This window comes from Nyctibius grandis, chromosome 2 (genome assembly GCF_013368605.1).
Source record: "Nyctibius grandis isolate bNycGra1 chromosome 2, bNycGra1.pri, whole genome shotgun sequence".
Lineage (NCBI taxonomy): Eukaryota > Metazoa > Chordata > Aves > Nyctibiiformes > Nyctibiidae > Nyctibius > Nyctibius grandis.
This window is the reverse complement of record NC_090659.1, coordinates 13234451-13242709: the sequence shown is the minus strand read 5'-3', so window position 1 is coordinate 13242709 and position 8259 is coordinate 13234451. Positions and strand designations below refer to the sequence as shown.

Genomic DNA, 8259 nt, shown 5'->3' with positions numbered 1-8259 from the left:
AGAAACTGCCCAACAACACGATGGCTGCTGTTCCCAAAGCAGGCAGGCAGCCCGCTCCTTTTCACAGGCACTGCAGTTACAACCTCACAGCCACTATCTGCCCTTATAGCACACACTCCTGACCCCGGTAATAGCCTGGGGTACGTCTCTCTGTGAAAAGCAAAGCAAGTCTGCAGGTAGAGGTATTTTTACAGCAGTTAGTGGCCTCAAGAAAAGTGAAAACTGTCAGCACGCAAATCCCTTTCCAGCTTTGAAATAACAGCAGCAAGCCTCGGAGTTAAGCGCAAGTCAGACCAACTGTTTCGAGTGCCATCAGACACGCACCGGAGCAGCCGGAAGGAAACAGAGTGTCTATAAAACACATGCGCGCGGCATCAGAAAGGCAAGGAAGGGCTTTCCTGACGTAGGCGGCGGCAGGTAACGGGCAGGCCCGCAGCCACGGGAGCTGCCGCGGGCTGCCCGCTTTTCCCGCAAGCGCTGCGCTACCCCCGCACCGCCCCCGCACCCACGGCCCGCGGCGCGGGCTCAGTCCCCACCCCGGGGCGGAGGAGGGGAACGGAAAGCCCCCGAGGGGGCGGGCTCGAGGGGCGGGGCCGGGGCGAGGGCGCCCTCCTGCGGCGGTGGGTCGGGAAGCGCGCAGGCGGTGCGGGAAGCGCGCAGGCGGTGGGGGCAGGGCGAACAGGGCGCGGGCGGGGCGCAGGCGGGGCGCAGGCCGTTCGGGAAGCGCGCAGGCAGGGCGGGCAGGGCGCAGGCGGGTCGGGAAGCGCGCAGGCAGGGCGGGCAGGGCGCAGGCGGGTCGGGCAGGGTGAACAGGGCGCGGGCGGGGCGCATGCGGGGCGCAGGCGGGTCGGGCAGCGCGCAGGCGGGGCGGGCAGGGCGCAGGCGGAGCGGGCAGGGCGCAGGCGGAGCGGGCAGGGCGCAGGCGGATCGGCGGCGCAGCCGGCGGACGCCGCGGATTTCCTCCGTGCGTCGGCAGCGCCCTGCGCGGTTGATCGGCGGGGCGGGGGAGCCGCCGCGGAGTGCCGGGGCATGTTCCGAAATGGAGTAGGGTTAACGGGTGTCGGCCCGTTCGGGCTCCTTGTGCAGCTCGGCGTTTGTTGCAGCGCCCGGAAAGCTCCGTGCTGGTTAATGGAGGGGCGCGCCGGGGCATGCCAGCGGGGGGCGCTTAAAGGTGTGGGGTCCGGCGGGGTCAGGGCGTGGGCAGCGGGACTGATAGCGCGTCCCCTCGCCACCACGCGTTAGCTTGCTGCTCACCCAATAGAGGCGAAACGTACACGAAATCGTACTCACCGACATCTTTTAAAGGGTATTTCTTTACTTACAAACGACTAATATGCGAGAAAAAAGGACAACCGTGCTGATCAGTGCCGGCTTTACACAACTAAGTTAACAGCCAGACTTGTGCGCTGGCAGGGGAAGCCTGGTGTCATTTCTGGGAGAGTTGCTCCAGCGCTCAGAGTTGCCCACAGCTCTCGCCTCACTGAAGGCAGAACTGCTCCGGCATCCAGCAGAACAGCTAATGCTAGGCTGTTTGGGGTAAAAGCCCGTCGTTTATTTACTGACATACACGATTTCGGTTGTTTGACAGAAAACTAACCAGCAAATAGCAATGACCTTCCAGAAATGGAGAAAGGATTTCCCCAAACCAAAGTGAAACTGTAGTAGAGGTAGAAGTCCATCCTGAAAGGGACAGTGTTGTATTGCCAAGCACTGTCAGTTGTACTCTCAGACCTTTAACTGTCATTATTCTTCCCTCAGAATTTATATATATGAATCATATATGTATATGTATGAATGTATGTATATATACATGTAGACCTATACTTCGGTTATCTAGGAACTGGGCATTAGATTTAATTCACTAGTTAAAAAAAACACTGAAAAAATGGAAATTTTTTTTTTTTTCATCAGATGTGCATAACACTTGGAACATTTATCCCTCAGAAGTTTTATTTCTTCAAGTTGTGAACAATTTTTAATATCACTCTGGTAGGTACTTCTAGTTGGAAATGGCAATACAGAAGTCCGTTATTGGCCATCCATCTTTACTGTAGTAACATCAAAAGCTGTATCAGTGTTACTGGAAAATAGTAACCAAGAAAACTCTCTAAACCAAATGATAGTTTAGAAAGCCGACATTGGTTTATTGCAGCGCTGGGTGCATGGGGGATCTCTCCTCCTAGCAAGCACACATAGGAACAAAAGCATACTCATTATATACATTACAGAAAAATGAATATTCATATAATTCCAAGAAAAGCCCACCTATTCCCAGAAACTTATGCATATGCTAATACATTATGTAATTGTCTTTGCGCATGCATACTAAATTGGGGAAGGGGTCTTGGGTGGTCCCTGGGGGTCTCTAGTGGTCGCCATCCCCCCATAATTGTGCTTCAGCGCAAGCGTGGTTGAGGCCTTCTTGTTGACAAGTTCAGGTGGCCTCAAGGAGAAGATGTTGTTCTGGTTCTCACGGGACTTATCTCTCCTCTGGCGCCAGAGTTTGTGAATCAAGTTAATTTAGACATCACAAAGTTGTTTTTCACAGTCCTGTTTGTCTTTGGCCCTTCTTTATAATTAGCAAGGAATTGAACAGAGACCTTGGATTTTCTAAGACTAAGCGCAAGCAAGAATCATTGATGACTATAACACTGTTATCAGTCCCATAAGCAGACTCTTTCTACAAAACATGCAGTTTGCTTCAGAACATACTGTTATTCTCTGTTATTCTGGCTGAAAGGAAAATTACTGACAGGAAAGTTGATTCTGCGTAAAGGTAACACAGAGTAGGCCTTTTAGAGCCTAGTCTGAGGCCTACTCTTGCTAAACCATTGCTAAACCGTCTGGTATCATCAGTACATTTATGACTTTCCATAGGCATAGGTTTGATAAAACATCTCTGGTCCAGAGGGATTCATTATGGGACAGCGAAAGACAGGAATTACGGAAGGTATGGAAAGATGAGGAATTACTGACTGGCAAATAGACAAGACTTTACAAGCACTTGGAAAACTGTTTTAGTTCTAAAGTTCATATAATTATAGACCATTTCTTTAGAATTCTTTTTGTTGTTTTTTTTTTTCCCCCCAGTTCACACATTGCCCTCGCCAATGTTAGAGGTTTTTGTCATCAGCTTCTATGGGAGTAAATTCTAATCCAGCATGCTTAAAGAACACTAAATATTGGCCCCTAATTTATCATAATTCATACATAATTTCTGTGCCCAAAAAACCCCAAGTACAGAGAAAACAGAAAAAGATGAGAATGAATAGGGAGAAAGGTCATTAAACTCGAAGAGAGGCATAAGAGGACAGAAAAAATGCTTATTAAAAATCATAGTCTTACACCTGGAACCTATAAAACATAGTCAATATTGAAAAAAATACTAATTTCTTGAAATGGGCAGAAAAGTAACATTTTCCTGAATAAAAATGTCATTTACAAAAAACCAAATAATTTGGTAAAATAAGTTTAATTTCCCTCTCCTTACACTAGATTATTTGACTTGATATTTTAAAATATTTAAATTAATATTAATTCATTTAACTAGAGCCACTCCCCTCCCCCCAAATAATAAATTAATTGAGGGTATTCTTGATCCTTTGTCTGAAGTGACAAATCTGAGGTTCTACCAGTCACAAAAGTCCCTGCAGTGGCACATTCACTGTTACGCCATTGGGCTTCAACCTGAAAAAAGATGTTCTGTGTGATGCAAAGGCAATAAGATCAATGGCAGGAAAGCCAAAATTAAGGCACAATACCAATTGGATTGATGAAAACAAAATCCAGCTAGACTCCATCAGTACAGAACAAAACACAGATTGAAGGCAGACAGAATGGTGCTCCAGAGACAATCTATACAACACGCTGCATAACCTAACTATGCAAGAGCTTTTCATCAAAATCTAGTGGCATTTCCTCATAGATTTGTCCTGTGGTATATTTTGGTTTAATATTTTAAAATCCCCTAGTCCATTATCTGTGGCTGTCTATGGTTCAATCGCTCTAAATCTCTGGACCAAAACAACCTGTCAGACCTTAGCTCCACTGTCTCTACTTCATTGACTTTTGCTTCATTTTGGTGCCAGGCTTTCCTTTACTTCAGCTATTACTCTGACTCCTGAATTAGATTAAATGGCCCTGGGGACATTCTTCAATGTTCGTATTGATGTTCTCTGCAGCTATTCAGGTCCTAATCTATCATCTACTAATTAGTAAAATTAACCTTTTGTATTCAGTACCTTCCACCTAACAAAATCCCTGACACTGCAGCAACATCCCCTGACTGCAGCAACCTGTCATGAATGCGAATATTAATGAATGTATGTTATGGCGAGGGCAGGAAACTCTCCGTATTATTCAAGTTGTCCAGCAGGTCCTGTTGCATTAGTTTGTTCCCGGGCATTTGAGTGGAAGTATTTTCATATGGGGAAGTTCAGAGCGAGAGTAGGAAACTAGAAGAAACAAGAAAATTCATTTTTGCCTAGTATTTTCAGGTTTTCAGACTAGTGGTTTTCCTGTTTCTTGTCTGTTTGACACCTTGAAATCTGACCTGCAGAAACGAAGAGCACATAGCGGTACAAATAAAGTCAGTGAAAGCTGAACTCTAGGTACATGTACTACCTAATGTTAAATACTCCACAAGTCTTAGGGGTGTCAAAAATTGGTGGAAACTTTCAACTCTCAGTGACTCAGTTCACCACCTGCAAAATGGACACAAGCTCCCTCTGCCTGTCAGCTCAGAGAGGAGTTGTAAAAATAGATTGAAATTATTGTGAACACTAACAGATGGAAGGACTAGTGCATTGAAAAAAAACCAGGCATAAATTAGTATTGCTTTGTGATTTAGGAGAGAGTTTGAAAAGATCTGTAATGTGAGTCTTACATCGTATACTTAACAAGAAGAAGCAAAATCTCAAATAGTAGTGAACTTGGCCAGTCCCAGGGAGTCTGTGAACTGAACAAGGCCAAGCACTAAAACAAGCAAACAATTTGCTTGTGATTGCACAAATGAATATCATGCAACTTTCCTAGTACTGAAGTGCCAAATTAAGGTTTCAGTATTAGCATTGATTCTGACACTTCCTAACCTGTCTTCGTGATCTTGTAGATGATTTTTCAAATGAAGTCTCCTATGTCACACGTAAATATGTATTGTGTGTTTGCAGTGTTTAGGCATCATTCTCTCTCATACACACACAGAGGCTCCTGCTCTTCTTATTTTCCAATACCTACAGACATAGATATCTAGTATTGGTGACAGTCCTCCAGCATATTGGATTTTACAGTACTGTTTTTCCACACTTTTGTTTTAAGGAGCTTTACATTAAAGTGCTAACTAAATTGCAGATAACTGATTAGACCAATCAGTAAGCAATGGCAAAACAAGTCTTATCATTTTTTAAAACAATAATAAAACCGAGCTTCATTTATGATTTTACATCAGTAAATGATCAACTACAAACACACTATTTTTTACATTTAAAAAATATTTCAACTTGCATCTAAAACCAAAAGCATAAAAGTAAATAGAAGGAAAATAAGGAATTAATAAAGACAAGATTTTCAGTGTTATTAAATTGAAAGTTTTTTTCAACAGAATAAAAGCAAACTAAATTTTTATTCAACTTCTAATTTTGTTTCAGAAGCAAACATGTCTTTTTCAAAAAGTCTGGAAATCCTTAGGTTTGACACCTTTTATAACCCAACCATCTAGCCATACTATAAGCCCTTGTGACGGATTTTATCTATATCAGTGTTAATAACCTTCCTGGATCCTGCTAAACTCTACATCTCAGTAGCTTCCCAACAACTAAGATTTAAGCTGGATTTTTTAACACAATTTAGTGCTAAATCCTGAATGTAGACATATCAGCTGCGCTGTTAATATGCACTAACTAATTCAAGTAGATCTTCTTTATCTTTACCTATGTTGTACTGGAATTAGCTAGCATACATTAAAACCAATTATTAAAAATAATGACAATTTAAATTGTACTGTCAAAAGAAGGAATTCAACAGATAACCTTCCTCAGTCTTTCTGCTCTCCAGTGTCCTTTACTCATTGTCCAGTCCTTCCTCTGAATGAATGAATGTTTTGTGGACTGTCATTTACTTGTGTTGTTTTTACTCATGAACAAGTAAATACACATACAAATGGAATTCTTTCTCTTCTGTGCTTTGTAATTGATTTGCTCAGTTGATATTACCACAGTCTTTTGGTTACACTTGCAAAAACTCTATGAAAAGAAAAGTGGCAAACATTTCCTACATCTCCCCTCCAAAAAATCAGTCCCATCAGGAAACATTGAGTATTTCTTTAAATATTTAGTTTCCATTCTTCAGTTTAAGAAGAAATAGAGATGCAAATTTGCCTTCAGAACAGATTTCACAATGGCACCTCTTTCGTGCACAGCCCTCTGACATTGTTTAAAGTTATTTTCAGTACATGAGTGCTGAGTAGTGGTAATGACAGCAGATTGGAAGTGATTCTTGTAAGATTTGTCTCAGCTGATGAAGATACAGTGAAGCTGGTAAAATCTGGAGATTTGTTTTTTTGCTCTCGATGAAATTTGTTTAAGAGTTCTGAATCCAAGAATGAATCCCTTCTGGTCAGAAAGTAACTCAAGAAACACACAGCACAAAGCACAGTCAAGAATAAGATTCAGAACTTGCTCATTCTGAATGGCCACAAGCTCTTGGTTTTTTTGGGCTCTCTTGTTACTGGGATGTTATTCATATTTTCCTTTCAATCATTGGTCAGTACTGCCGGAAGAGTTCTGTATTCCTGAAATCATTTGGGTTGGTATCGCAGTGTTTCCAGCCAAGGCAGATGACAGGGTAGGAGAGGTTAGGATACCCTGTGCAGCCCCTCTAGGAGACTGTTCTCCAGCTCACCTATGACTTCTTTCTTCCACTTTCTGCAGGACACATTTGAGCTCATGTCCTATTCCTCTTCCCAACCTCCTCTGCAAACCAAAGCCTCATACTCTCAGGTGACCCCTCTGCTCCTGTCTTTTCTGTCTTATCCCTGTGGTGCACTTTGTGTCAAGTAGACCTTCTGCTGCAGTCTGCTACAGTAAATTCAAAGGATGATAATTATCAGAAAAAGAGAAAAGTCTCATACCAAAAGGGACAGAAAGGACTGGACTCTTCTACTCTAGAAAGGTAAGAAGAGGATGAGTGTGAGAAATGAACATGAAGCAATGCCTGGGGCAGAAAAGGAAGATCAAGAGTCCATGTGTTATAAAACATTAAATGGTGCAGTGAGACATTGACTAATATAAGTGTCAGTTAATGAAAATAGAAGGCCACAAATGTAAAATTAAGAAAGACAATATTTTTTCCAGTATTGTTGGGCTGTGAAACATGCCAACACTGGAAGCCATTCTGGCCAAGGAGTTAGCAGTACATGAAAGGACCGACCATTTGCAGTGATAATAAAGATATCCAGAATTATAACAGTTAATGCAGACAAACTATTGTAAAGGTTTAAAAATCCATTTACTGTGCCCTGACTGTTAGGGAAGACATGAAATGAACTCTGTCAACTGTGTGGTTTTTGCACCTTCTTCTGATGTGTCTGGTACTAGCTACTATTGTAGACAGGCTACCAGGCCAGATGGATTACAAATCTGATCCAATATGGTAACTCCTTATGTTCTTAAATTAAAAATTTACCAAAAGCATATCAGGAAAGCTTTTGGAAAATCTCAGCAAACTAACACAAAAAATATGTAACAAAATGCCACCTTCTGTCTGCTAAAAGAACGTCAAAGAGTAATCATTTTATTGCTGTCTAATCCAGTATGCTCTTTGCTTTTTCAGGGCAACTGTAGTCTTCAAACTGAACACTTCCTGAACTCTGTTTTTTTTTTTTAAGGAATTACTTCCATCTGTGTTTGAATAAACTGGCTCTGATCTGTGGTCTGCGTGTTAGGTTGAATCTCCAAATGTTTTCCCCGGTCAAATTCTGAAGCCTGGACAAAGTGTTTTCAAGGTGGATATGTTTCAATGCTGGAATAATGTACATGAAGAAATTTATGACCCTTCAGCATAGCAGGTGTGATATTAATATAAAAAACAGAACAGGCAATGCTTATCAGAAACAGGAGGAAAGCAGGCATGTATTTCCAAGATATGTTTCTGATCCTCTTATCACATCTCTCCCTCCAAGGTGGTAGTACTGATCAAATAAAATTTCTCCCACTAAAATTGGTAACAGTTTCTCTTCAGCCACCAATTACTCTGAGTTCTGCA

The 8259-nt window shown here is 42.4% G+C and overlaps 1 long non-coding RNA gene across 3 annotated transcripts; it reads left to right on the top strand.

The window, feature by feature from the left end:
• The first annotated feature begins 369 nt into the window (after window positions 1-369).
• LOC137660615 (uncharacterized) lies at window positions 370-8059 on the top strand. 3 transcript variants are annotated; one of them, XR_011047721.1, is made up of 4 exons: window positions 370-417; window positions 1912-1989; window positions 6927-7167; window positions 7828-8059. It is a non-coding gene; the product is annotated as an uncharacterized lncRNA (long non-coding RNA). The 3 variants fall into 3 exon arrangements; XR_011047719.1 differs by lacking the exon at window positions 370-417 and adding an exon at window positions 601-643; XR_011047720.1 differs by lacking the exon at window positions 370-417 and adding an exon at window positions 602-620.
• Window positions 8060-8259: the final 200 nt, after the last annotated feature.